A 13,965-nucleotide genomic window follows, 5' to 3' on the forward strand; every position below is an offset into this window, starting at 1 on the left:
ATGGAACTTGCAACACCGCACTTCAGAGATTTGAAGAAAAGTCAGGCCATGAAGTTCAGCCGGGATATAGACTCTTTGTCAGCAGAAACATCAAATCCTAATCCCTAACCTATGAGGGAAACCAAATATTTCTCTGTTAGCTGTACTAGATCCCATTCTCTGGCAAAGCCCGTTTATTCAAGCTGGCATTTGGGATATAACCCTGGATACAATGGACTGAGTTGAGTCGTGTTTTCTTTGACTGGTACATGTTTTAAACTGAAATGTCCCCCTGTTTTTGTTTGAACTTGCTCCATGTTTTAATTTTACTTTTTTTGCGAGCGACCTGGAGTCCCAGGAATCGCTTTGCGTGTGCGATAAACATTTACTCTGCCTATGCTCAGGGGAACTCTTGCCTTCGCTGCTGCTGCTGCTGTTTTCTCATAGAAAACAGGTTCTAGGGTTACATTTACGTGAGCGTTTCCTTTAAATTAAGACGGGGAGCTTGCTTGAAAAGGATGGGACAGCTGCTTGTTCAACAGGGTTGGGTGGGAAGGGAGAGAGCAGAAAAACTGAGAAGCAGCCGCAACTGGGCAGGCTAGGGTTGCACCAGGCATCCGGACCCTCAGATTTCTATTTGGAAGATTTCATGGGTAAGGTTTTGTTCTCACGCAAGCTTTGATGAATGGTCGCGTAGCAGGTGAAGGACATCAACCCACCGAAGAGTCCCGGATTTCTCGCTGAGAGTATGTTCTCTGTGGGTAGCTGTCTTTTATTATCACTCCCTGTCATAATGAACTTGGGTTCGGTGCTGGAAAAATGGAGCTTTAAGAAGGTTGACTGGGAAACGAGGACGTTTCAGAGGCCTTGTGGGAACCCCCAGGTTTTCTAACGAACAAACAAATCTTTTTTTAAAAGCGTAAAGATCATCCACTCTCTTCCAATCGCCACGTTGGGGTGGGAAAGCTGGACAGTGAAGAAAGCGGACAGGAAGAAAACGGGTTCATTTGAAATGTGGTGCTGGAGGAGATCTTTGCAGATGCGAGGCGCTTCTGGGAAGACAAACAAGTGGATTCTTGAGCCACTATCTCGGGTGGCAAAAATTTTGAGTCTGAGGTTGTCCTCCTTTGGGCACATCATGAAGATGCAAGATTCTCTGGAAAAGACCATCATGCTAGGAAAGGTAGACGGCAGGAGGAAAAGAGGAAGATCAAATATGAGAGGGTCTGGCTCCCTAAAGGAAACCACAAGCTTGAGTTTACAAGAGTTTAGCAGGGCAGTTGAGGAGAGGGCATTTGGGGGAGCTATTGTTCATAGGGTCGCCATGTCCCAGAGGCAACGGCACACAACAAAAGCTTAAACGGAGGCACACACCCTTCAAATAACTAATACACTCTTAGACAACACTTGGGAGCTATGAAACGTTGAGGGTTAGCTGGGAGACCGAACAGAAAATAGGTGAGAGGATACACAAGACAATTTTGCTGCCTGCACCCTTGCGTGTTGTACATATACAGTATCCCCATATGTATGCACACAGATACGCATATAGAGGTAGTTTTGGAGGGTCTCTTGCTTCCAGAATCTCCTGTTCTAGGGAGTTGTCGTTCAGAAAAGTAGTTTAAAACAGTAAAAGCTATATTTCAGAAAAATAACTTTTCCCAACTCTGCAGACTGGGTCCATATACTTTTTGCCCCAAGCCGCTGGCAATTAACCTTGCAGTAGAGAGGAAGGGGGTTGGAAAACAGCAGGAATATTAAGAATAATAATAATGTGCCATCAAGTCAATTCTGAGTGATGGCAACCCCTTTTCAAGGTTTTCCAGGTAGAGCAAACTCAGAAGTGGTTTACCCTTCTTCTGGGGGCAGTTCTGAGACGGTGCAGCTGGCCCAAGGCTACCCAGGCTGGCTCTACTCACAGAAGGCCCATTGGGGGAATCAAACTCCCAATCTCTGGCTCCTCAACCACTGAGCTATCCAGCAAGCTAGCAGGAAGGAATGCATGAGAATAAGAAGATTCTAGGGAAAGGATTCTGGAGAACAAGGCTCAAATCCCCACTCAGTCATGGAAACTGACTAGGGGGATTGGAGCTGGTAAAACCCACTCCTTAAATATCTCACATACTTTGAAAGCCCTATTAGAGTTATTATAAGTCAGTTCTGATTTGATGGCACAGCAGTAGGACGTGGTTAAAGAGGGGGGTTATGATAGCCATCATCAGATATCTGAAGGGGAAGCAGGCGGAGTGAGCTTGTTTTCTGCTGCACCAGAGAGCAGGAATCTGAACCCATGCACTCAAATTGCAAGAAAGAAGATTTCTAGCTAAGGAACTCTCGGACACCAAGAGCTCTTTCAAATTTGGATGGCCTCCCTCAGAAGATAGCTGGTCGGATAGCTCGGTGGCTTAGGTCTCTGGCTGCAGAGCCAGACGTTGGGAGTTCGGTTCCCCCACGGGGCCTCCTAGCAGAAAAGCCAGCCTGCGTAGCCTTGGGCAAGCTGCGCAGTCCGAGGATTGCCAAAGGAACGGCAACCCACTTCTGAGTATTCTCTACCTGGAAAGCCCTGAAAAGGGTTGCCATCACTCAGAATTGACTTCATGGCACATCATGACGACGACGACAATGATGATGATGATGATGATCTTACAATGATGCACGCTCCTTTGCTGGACATTTCTAAATAGAGGTTAGACGTACCACTGTGTGCGATGCATTAGCTGTGGATTCCTGCGTTGACAATAGGGCTGGACTAGATTTACCCTTGGGGACCCCATCCAACGTGACGATTCGAAGGATGATAGATTTGCCCTTGCTGATTTTCTTGGGCCCGAGAAGGCCCCATCTGCAGTGAGATGTCAGCAGGTAATGTATAGGGTGCGAGATATGTAATTATTACCCCGTGGTGGAGGATGGGAGGGGATGGGATGATGGAATGATGGAAAGACCGCAGGGGCAGGATGCTCTGGGAGGCCTATTTATAGCGCGTGCATTTTTTTGCTTCATTAAGAGTGCCAGGAGTCATGCCGAGGCCGGCCACATTGCCCACTACCGATTGGATTCCTGCCCGGGGGAAGGAAGGAGGGGAGCCGGTCTGGTTGAACATTGCCGGTCCTTGTCCCTCAAGGAGGAAGGACAAGTGGTGTAAGGCTGCCTCCTTAGAAATGCTTGTGAAGAGAACTGAAAAATCTCAGATATTTGTTGGTAGGAGAAGGGAAAAGACTGGAATGTCAAAAAAAAAACTTTGGGGGGGAATTACAACATCCATTATCCCCTGGCTAAGGAGTGAGGTCTAGGTTCTGTAGTCCAAAAAAAAATGAGTTTTTCCAGCGATGAGAGTGGCATGCCTAACGCTTCCCATGTTCAGCAATCCTGTTCGGCATCTGTGATGAATTTCTTGAAGACAAGCTGGTGAGAGAGCTCCATCTCCTAACCCATTCCAAAGTTTCTTGCCTGGAATGTGAATTTCTCCCCTGCTGTCTTTTTTTTTTCCAACCAGACAACTCACAAGAACAATTCGATGAACTGATTCACACATACAAAAACCCTTAACCGCTTTGGGAAAGTTAAGGGAAAAAGCCAGCCACTTGCTTGAACATGGAAACCACCGGTTTTAGCTCTTTAAAGAAAGGGGTGCTCGAATCAAGCACATATTCCGACCCACTCACTCACTGCCATCAGCTCCCCTTAAAGCTACAAGGCATCGCCATGATCTGAGGTCATGGAAGAGCACCATGAAGACATGAAGAGGGAGGGGCAGTGTTAGAGGACGAGCAGCTAATTAGGACTAAAGGCGGGGAGGTAAAATTGCTGTGGTTTGTTTTGAGCTGGTTCCACTGGCTCGTTTTCTTTGCCTGTAAGAGCTCAAGGCATATTGCTTGGAGGTGGCTGTTAAAGACTTTGGACCATGAAGGTCATCAGCTGGTGGCCTGGAGATACTACCCTTTAGAGCAGATGCATACAGATGTTTGTCTTATGAGATCTACCTTGCTTTTCATAGGAAACCTGAGGTTCACTGGCATGCTTGCACTGGTGCAAAGATATGGGGGGTGTCACTTCATTCATTCATTCATTCATTCATTCATTCATTCATTCATTCATTCATTTATTCATTCATTCATTTACTACAATGTCCAGAATCCCAGAATCTGGAAGCTAAAGTCCAGATGAGTAACTTTTTCATATCTCTGCACTAGGAGAACACTCCTTGATGGGGCTGTCAAATCTGGATCCTTCATCTGGGGAGACAAATCTTAGGGGAAGCGGTACTGGATGAGGAGGAGGAAGGAGAGAATGACATCATACGGCCCCTTGTCCTCACATGTTGTCCTCAGGAATGAGATGCTGCTGATTTTCTGGGCGATCCAGAAGCCAATGTGAAGCTTCCTGGGGTCAGACAGCATGGAGGGACAGGTCAAGCTGCAACCCACCTCCGGATAACCCCACACCCTTGGAGAAAACGGCCAGAGGTTCGAAAGCACTGCTTTACATCAAGAGCAAGAAGCAGGGCTACTTCCCAGCCCTAAAGAACATCAGCGTCTGAAGAAGGAGACTGGCTTGGTGTTTATGCAAAGGGGAAGCCACTTACAGACAGCCCAGTCATGTGCAAAAGGCCCTTCACCTGTGGGATCTCTGCCTGAAAACCTTATTTACAGTTGAGCCTTGGTTAAAGCTTATAAGGCTTATAAGCTTCAGATATAGAGTTGTGGGAACTACCTCTCCATATCAGCTATAAACCTCACTTATCTCTGTTTTGGCTACTGCTTGCACCTTGCTGACCTCTAATAACGTTTTTAATGGCCTGCACACATCTGGAAGGCTACGTTTGGCCCACCACTGGCGTAGATGGGCATTGAATGACACGAGCTTCTTCTTGCTATCTCAAATGAGACCGATGGGAAACTGGGTGACACCCCCACCCCACCCCCACCCGTGATGAGATCTAGACCATAACGACCGTTACCTTTCTCGGAAGAGAACAACCCTATATTAACAGGGGTCACCTTGATGATCCCATTCTCCACAAAATAATGGGGGAGAGGGAAGGTGGGGTTAGAAGAAATCGGCACCATTATGGATTGAAACATCTCGCTCTGCTTTCTTTGGATCAATAGCCGGTGTGGGCCAAGAAGGGGAAAGTATAACAATATCAATTAATAATTAATTTATACCATTCTTTCAATTTCAAATGTACTTTATAATCTTTATCTCGTCCGTTTGCACAGATAATGCAATGAGACAGATGGCTTGTTTCCATTTCTTTGGGTGAGGAATTGAAGCTTAAAAAAAAAAAAAGTCATGTTCAACCTTGGGGGTCAGGACTAAAACTCTAAAAATCAGCCAGATGCCTCGAATCATGCAGGGCCGCTGATCAGGGTGCAAGCAACCTTGACCCCAGGGTTGAGCAGTGATTTGAGAATAGATTATGATGCTGAGAAACCAGGGGTACCCGTTGAGGAGACCTCATGCCCTCATACCACCATGGAGAGGGAGACCCTTGAACCTAGAAGGTCAGAAAGCCTACTTTGAGTCGACAAAGTCCAACTCTCCTGATGTTGTTAGACTCTTGTAAGTCCTAACAGCCTGATGGATGGTGAGGAATTATCAGGTTTTCAGCTCAGCATTATCTGGAGGGCGATGCTTGAACCACCTCTGGCTCTTTAGAGCAGTGGTCCTCAACCTTGGGCCTCCAGATGTTCTTGGACTTCAACTCCCAGAAATTCTAGCCAGCAGAGTTGGCAGTGAAGGCTTCTGGGAGTTGTAGTCCAAGAACATCTGGAGGCCCAAGGTTGGGGACCACTGCTCTAGAGCATAAAGCAGCATGAACGACCCCCTCAATCTAGCTCTGGCGGTGTGGAACCCCCACATCCATCTTTGAGCGCTCCACCGTCCATGGGCCAAGCACGCCGACCCCAGCAGTGCACCCCGCAAAAGCTTGGGAAGAGCCAGAAGAAGTGGCTGACAAGAGACAAGAGTAGGTCTAAGAAGCAAATCCAACTTTATAAAAGTTTTTGAGGGCTACCATCTAGAGGAGAGCAAGGTCAAAGGAAGGAACTTAAAGGAATATCAGCTTATATTAAGTTTAATAATCTTCTCGCTAGTAACTAAGCCTTAGGGAACGTATATCTTTCTTCCTCCCTCCCTTCCTTCCTTCCATGAAGGATTCAAAAGCTGGGATTCCAGCAAACAATGGCATTATATGAAAAGAAATGTCCCTTTCTGGAAAACTTAAGAAAACTAGATTTTTATTTTGTTTTACTTGTTTTATTTATAGACTGCCTTTCTCCCGATAAGGGGATCCAAGGCGGCTCACATTATTAAAATGATAGAATTAAAAACAAAATAAGTTAAACCTTAAAAGATAAACTATACATAAGTTTAAAGCCAATTGGATAATTAAAAGCAGGCAAACATTGAAAACGATCTTATCTTTAAAATGGTATTCAGGGACAGAATCATGCTTGTTAAAAGCCTGCCTGAAAAGATGTGTCATCATCCGCTGTCTTGGGTGCTACTCCTGGGGGGATTCCCCACCCCATCTTAAGGCTTATTTCTTTCTAGAAAACATGGGATCCGGGAGAACTAAACATTAAAGGGATTGTGTATTCCCCAAAATTATTTCACTACTTTTCTTCTCATGGGGGCAGCATTTCCTGAAATACACACACACACCTCCATGGCAAAACTTGCCCTTTAAGAGCACGGTTAGCTTCTGACAACCAATCACAAAACAAAGCATGCCAAGCGCAAGATACGGAGGTGAGGAAAAGCTAGAGCTATGGCAAACACATGCTTTCATGACTTGGGAGAGCGCTACGACTAGAAAAAAAACAAAAAACAAAAATGCAAGCCTTGTTTGGTCCTGGCATCGCACTGATCCCAAGAAAGAACTTCAGCAATCGTACATAAATTTCTTCTGGCCAGTTTCTCCTGGAATAGGTTGATCACTCTGAGCTCTCCATGGTGCTGTTGTGTTCAGCTTCCCTCGTTGTCTTACTGGGTACCTGCAATATGGCAGCTGGACCTAAACGTATGCTCTAAATCTAACGGAGGCTCTGTTTCTGGGTTAGAGGAGATTGCAGGAAGCTTCCACAATCATCCCCAGAGCCTCTTTCTTGGTTTCTAAGTCTGATGATTCACAACCACCATTTCTCCATCTCTGCTGCCGCTCTGGAGCCATGCGTTCCACCTCCAGTGGGAAGGTCACCATCAGGGACCACGTAATGAGTGTCGTGGCATTGCCATGCTGGGTAGAGAGTTTAATATTTCCCTTCTGGGAGGGCATCATGGAGGTCCTGTAATGGTACGAGGCTCGACAGCCATGCTTTCTGGAATGGTCCCACTGGTGAGCCTGCTCTGTCCAAACACATCGGTTGCCTTTCAGTGCGATCCCTGAAAATCAGCGAAGGAGAAGACTTTCCGCCTCTGCCAAACCCAATCATGAAAAGTGCCCAATTTTGACATAGCCGTGATTCATTTCCCATCCAGTTATCCTTAACGGACCCGGTCGGTCCAGGCTGACACAGAAAGTACAGTAAAAGAAGGACATTGAGATGAATCTAAAGCTCCAATCTACAGCACAGAGACCAAAAAAATGCAGCCTCTCCTTCCTTCCCAGACAAGGAATCGCAGAACCCTAGAATCATGGGGTTGGAAGGGGCCTTTGAGGTCATCAAGCCCAACCCCTTGCTCAAGACGGGAATCCAAATCAAAGCAGATCTGATTTGCTTTTTTTCCTATTTTCTATGCAATGCCTCCAGCCCTGGAGTGCTCACCCCACCCCAGAGGTCCCTGGTTTCATTCTCATAGATGATGTAGGGTGTTGACATTTTTGTGGGGGGAGGAAGGAAGAGCAAGGAAAGATGGGTCTGACTTTGAGACCACAGACGATCAAAGACAGCAGCCCAGCGCTCCCGAAGGTCTTCCTATTTATTTTAATTTTTTTAACAGAAAAAGATGCTTCATCTTGCCTGCAGTCATGAGGGCTAGCATCTTGCATCGGGCAATGAGAAAAGGTAGTCTTTGGGTCAATAAGTTCTTTGCGCATTTGATGATGATTGTTTTTATGGGTGTTAATGAAAATTATTGATCTCTGGGGGGTGCTAAACAAGGGGGGGAGGAAAACTATATCAGGAAGGAAACAGAATGGAAGAACTGTGTGCTCCCGGCGCAGCCCTGCTGTTGCATTGGCCAGCGATCTGGGAATCGCCTGCAACAGCTTGTTTCAGCATATGCTCAGGAGCGCAAGAATGCCGTCATCGCCGGCTGGCCTGCTGGGTCAGGCAAGCATCCCGGGGCTCCAAATAAGGGGGCGGGAAAGGGCGGGTGCAAGGTGGCCAAGAGAAGCCAAGCCATTCCAAAAAGGGGGACCTCCCTGGAAATGCCGAACCCGTAGAGGGAGAAGCCGACCTCTACCTGCAGCCACCCACGGCATAGTCTCCGAGGCCTTGGAGCACAAGCAGAACCGGTAGGGTTTCACGCCAATTACAGGGGTGGCCACGTGGATTGGAGACCGAGGAGATCGCTGGGGTTGCTCTCTCCTTCCTGCGGAAGCTACAGTCTCTCAGCGGCTCCTGCAAACGTGAAGCCCCACGGCCCGTTCTACCCTGTGCACCACTTTTCTCTCTCTTAGGGCCAACCCCCCCCCCCAAGATGTTCCTGAGACCCATCCACAAAGGGTGCGAATGGCTCAGTCCTCTTCCAGACTAAAACCCCTCACTGGTGGGGATAGCTGGGGGCGGTGTAAGGGAGGGTGCCTCTGTTGTCATCCCTAGCCGGCTGTCTGCCCCTGGAGGACGTCCGGCACCGTGGCAGCCGGGGACGCAGAAAGTGGGGCAGGGAACCCAGAGGGAAAGGAGAAATCACAGGTGGGGCAGAGTGGGAGGAGGCTGGGATAAAGAAGGAAGAGGAGAAAGAGTGTCCTTAGAGTCAGGCTCAAGAAGGCTGGCTGGAGGCTGGGGAAGAGCTCCTCGGCCCCCCCATCTTTTGGACCTTTGGGGAGAACCAGCCATTGTTCCTCTTAGACTTCTGGACAGAAGCAGTGGGTCATTGTGTTGCTCCTGGGAGGGGCTGTGGCCGAGGAGCGCCCGGCTTCCCCACACCTGGACCCCTGCGAGTAAGGAGTCCAGGGGTGCAAAAAAAATTTATTTTACTTTTTCTATTACAAATGTGAATTTTGTATTTTATATAGGTTTTTTTCTGTAGTAGTAGGTTTTTAAATTTAAAAAAATGCAAAAAAATGTGAATTACTGAGACTTTAAGTGTCAGGTAATGAGGAAAGGGGTGGACTACTCTGGAGAACTTGAAGCTATTCTCCTTTGTCAGTCTCTGTATTTCTACTGGGAAGCCTAAGGAGAATTTCACCAGAAATTCAGAACTCTACAGTCTCATTTCCTTTTGGCCTCTTCTCCTTTTTCTTCGGTCTTCTTCTCCCCCTTTCGAATGGCTGCTTTCTGTTTCTTCTACTGTCTTCCTGAGCCTCACTTAGCCTCCGTTTTTATTTTATTTCGTTTTGCCCTATAACCTCCCCTGCTGGAGGGTTCTTTTTCCTACCTGATGTTTTCAGCCAGACTATACTCTTCATCGGGACCTCCAAAGAGCCCTGATGGGGTTAGAACAAACACCTTCCTAGCCCAGCTTTTCAGCTGCCACCGAGGCCAACGGGTTGCCCGTCAGAAGCCCCTGAGCAGGACGGCCCCACAAGCACGCCCTCCCATTCGCCTCGGCAAACGCCGCTCGAAGGCCACCCTGCCCCTGATCTTTGAGGTCAGATATGGCCACCAGGCTAAGCTCAAGAGTGTAATCGTCTACAAATCTGTCTAATCTTGTTTTGAAGCCATCCGAGTCAGCAGCCATCACGACAACTTGGAGAAAGAGTTGAACAGCACGGTTGAGCTCGTCATGGCGTGAAGAACTAGTTTCGGTTGTGTTTTTGGACCTCTCGGCATTCCCCGGATCCCGGATCCTAGCCTGCTGAAACCCAAAAGCCTTTCCCTCCTCATTTCTGCTCCCTCTTGTCTCCCTGTCCGGGACAGTTGCTGGCTGCATCTTTTTGGGATGGAAAACATCGTAGACTCCCAACATTCAGATCTAGCAAAAGTAACTTCGTTGACGTACAGCTCCCACAATCCCCCAGCCCAGCTACGGATTAAAGGAAGTTATCACAAAAAGCAAGTACCTTTCCCAAACTTTCTTGTATACTTTTGCTGGAAATGCTGAGGACTGACCCCAGAACGCTTCTCAATATTCAGAAGTTGTGCTATACTCTGGCCATGTCCTGGCCTGCAGCCCCTTCTCTTCTACCACAGAACTCATATTAACGGGCATAAAGGTCCCACAGAGGACTTGCATCTGGGGCTCACCACCCCGGGACATAAACAGCTTCAACAAAGCTGCCGCCTCTTAAGCCTTCGAACCAAGACAGACACGTAGCGCGACAGGGTGGTACAAAAAGCCAAAAGAGCAACTTACACATCACCAAAAGATGGGGCACAGATCGGCGTACAATTTGAAAATATTAATTGAAGTGTATCAATGCAAAATTAGAAAAGTAGTGTCCCCCGCGGTAAGGAGAGCAACATTTCCAGCTGCTAGCATCAGTGAGGTGCCGTTAAAGGCGCAGGAAGAATACAAAAGTCAATGAGCAATTTTGAACCAGGATGGTCTATCTTTATCGCTACATTTGCCACTGAAATTAAGGGTGCGATCCAAGGGTGAAATACAACGCATTGTGGATCTCTTGGGACACTGTTGGATACATTAGCCATTTTCTGTTGATCAGAAGCCATGCAAGAGATTTTTGGTCCAGCAACAGGACCTCTTTGGAAATTTTGGGACTTGGGTCAAAAGACTTGGGACTTGAGACCTGATACCAAAGACATGCCAACATCCCTGGAGATTAGGGGACCCCAAAGTTGCCCAAACACAGTTAGCAAGTGAAATCACAGAAATCAGCAGGCATCAGGTTCAATGGGAACAGCAAAGACTGTCCGTATAGGCAGTGATGAATCCACAGGGACAACGGATGAAGTGGAATGTGAGCATTTCAAACCGGATAGACAAGGAGGGACGGCACTTTGCCACGAAGCGGCCCCCTTTAAAAACACAAAAAAAGCTGTCTGGCTGTGTGTTAAATTTACACAGCAAAGGGGTGCGATGAGAATCTCTTCACAGTTAAGGCACCAGTAAATTGTGTTAAAGGATTCTGGGTCTATAATCTTGCCTAAGCTCATTAAAAAAAATGCCTTGGAAAAAAAAAATCAGGCCAAAACCCAGAATTCTTTGCAAGAACCCCAACTGCTTGGAGGCAAGAAAAGGACCATCAGAAAACAGCCAGCAGTATCCTGATCTTCTCCCCCCTCCCGCTGCCACCGACACACATTGCTCAGACTAAGGCTTCTTCCCCTCCCGGCCCTGTTGCTAAAAGTCAGTGTGGTTTAATGCCAACACGTCTCTGAAGTGACTTTCAAGAACGGTTCACACTCCCGTTTTTAGCTCAGGCGATGAGGATAGTGCAGCTATAACTTGAATCTCTTCTTTGCTGCTGCCGCTGCTGTTTTCCCTTCTGTGGGCACTGGTCAGGTTGCCATGTTTCCTAACCAGCCTTGCTCCTCTGCTTTAAGAGCAGCCCAGTGATCAGAGGAGCCGGTCACTTGGCACCCCCAACCCAACCTAATACTTGACTTTCCTGCTAGCAAAACGAGAATCAGTTCCATTTCTGTTAAAAACACGGGGACAAGGTTGTTTAGCTTTCTCAGGTGGTAACACTCCTCCCATGTTGTGGTTGTGTATTGTGTCAGCCTGCAATTTCTAAAGATGAGCTCCCACATGGATCAGAGCTTAGGTATGTTAACTATTTTGGGGGCTCCAAGCTCCTAGAATTCACCCAGCAAGCCTGCCTGGTTCAAGAACTTGCCCTTCTAAGAATGATTTTATGTGATCTTCTGGTGATGAATTAAAAGCAAGAAGCGATTTCCCAGAGAAGGGAGCAAAATCAGACTGCAGCCGCTGGGTACAGAAATGGACCATGATGAACTTTTTTTATGTCTCAAAACTCAGTGATGCAGCCGTACATTTTGGGGCACACGTGCTTAGCCTGACGGTTTACAAAGCGAATCTAAGAACACAGCCATCACGACAAGCCATCACCTCTTCGGCACAGCTAATATGTCTTAATCATCCATCCAAAGGCCAAAACACCTGAACATGTTTTCACATTGAAAATGCATTACATTGGGCAGGAACTGGCAAGAATGTACTGTGGCTGGGAAATTTCACACACAGATACACCGATCTGTGGCCAGGACGCAGACTGCAGTTAAGCCCAAAGAGAAGCAGAAAGCCTAGCAGGGCTGGGAGATGCCGTGATGATTCCTGCTCATCGAAACATCTTTGCTCCTCCGACTCCCCCAAGTCTGCTACATCAGTTCTTCTTAAGTTCTGGCCCTCCAGATGTTTTGAATTTCAGTTTCAAGAATGCCAGCTACGGTTTCTGGGACTTGAAGTCCAGAACATCTGGAAGGTCAAAGAAGGAGATGCTCTTTTGAGCTGTTCTTTTGACAAATTTACCAATTTAGAGAAAGAAGTACACCCTGGACTTTTACCTGGAGATCATGTTCTAGATTAATAGAGTCTTCTTCTTTGGATATTAAAAGCAGGGGTTGGCTGGCTCCCTAAACCCACAAAATGTTGATTTTAAAAATCTGTTTGTTTTGCAACCTCGGAGGCTGCCTGCAGTTTGTTTGATTGGGAGGGGCTTTTCTGGGCGGGAGGGGCTGTCAATCTACCCAACACTAACCAGTTTTCCCCTCCTTCCCCTGATTTGGAGAAAGCCCTACCTCTCTGCTCTGTTTCTTTCTCTCTCTCTCTCTCTCTCTGTTGTCTGTTGAAAGCAGACGGTCTGTAGAGGCCTGTTGCTCAAAGCAGTCACGTTTATTAGCTTGCTGCAATCCGTTCACTGTACATAAATTGAACCTTTTCATTCTTTCTACTCTTAATGTCTCAGCATGAGCTACTGAGACTGTAAGTGCCAGTTGATGAGAAGAATATAGGTGGACTAATCTGGGGAATTAAACCAAAAAATTCAGAACTATCCAGTACAGAAGGCCTGCCACCTCATAACAGCTGCTGTATTCTCTTTGCACAGAGGAGAAGGGCTCCTAGCCCGGTGGTGAAGAACATGCTTCACATGGTTTCGGGTTTAATTCCCATCATCTCCAGTGAACTGGCCAGGTAACAGGTGGAGGAGAAGACGCCTGCAGCAGACTCAAGAATGTTGCTGCCAGCCTGGGTGTGCAATACTAGGTTAAAAGGACAGAGCCTCTCAATCACTACCATGTAGCTTCACGCATCTACCCACAAGGGGCATAAAGGGATTCTTTGTCTGGTGCTTTTTCAGGAGGCGCCCTACCCAGGGACCCCATAGATCCTGCAGCTGGCACCAGGAGCGAGCAGGACTCTCCTCCGGTACCACTGAAGATGGGACAAGAAGAAAATTTTGGAAAGAACAGGACACCATGGTTGGACGGCTTCCTGTAGCCTCTGGCAGGCAGAACCTCTAGGTTCCAGTTGGTTAACCTTGAAACCCCCAGCCCATGAAGGCGAAAGGCAGAACCAGGACTATCTGGAGGGGCTACAGCACAGCGGGAGAGTGTCTGTTTTGCATACGGAGGTCCCAGGTTCAATCCTTCCCACTTCCATGTAAATGGACGTTGGGTCATAGATGATCTGAAAATGCTGGGAAACCCAGCCAGTCCAAAGCAGACAGGGCTGGGTTTGGTCTCCCTAAGACAGTGAGCTATTTCTAATATGCTTCCTAGCCCTTGTCCGGATAGAAAAGGATTCGTTCCAACCCGAATCTTTGTCCTAAGGCTGATTTACAGTGGATGGTCTTGAAAAAGAAGAGGAACAAGGCACCTGAGCATGTGCAGAGACCCTCTCTTTCATCCCTTCCTGGCTCAAGCCGCCCACCACACATTTTGGATACGGGTT

At 47.4% G+C, this 13,965-nt stretch overlaps 1 protein-coding gene across 1 annotated transcript in view; it reads right to left on the reverse strand.

The window, feature by feature from the left end:
• Positions 1 to 13,965, reverse strand: part of SBK1 (SH3 domain binding kinase 1) — a 73,422-nt gene that overhangs the window by 59,013 nt on the left and 444 nt on the right. The gene's annotated exons all lie outside the window — the stretch shown is intronic.

This window comes from Pogona vitticeps, chromosome 13 (assembly GCF_051106095.1).
Source record: "Pogona vitticeps strain Pit_001003342236 chromosome 13, PviZW2.1, whole genome shotgun sequence".
In the NCBI taxonomy this organism is placed as follows: domain Eukaryota; kingdom Metazoa; phylum Chordata; class Lepidosauria; order Squamata; family Agamidae; genus Pogona; species Pogona vitticeps.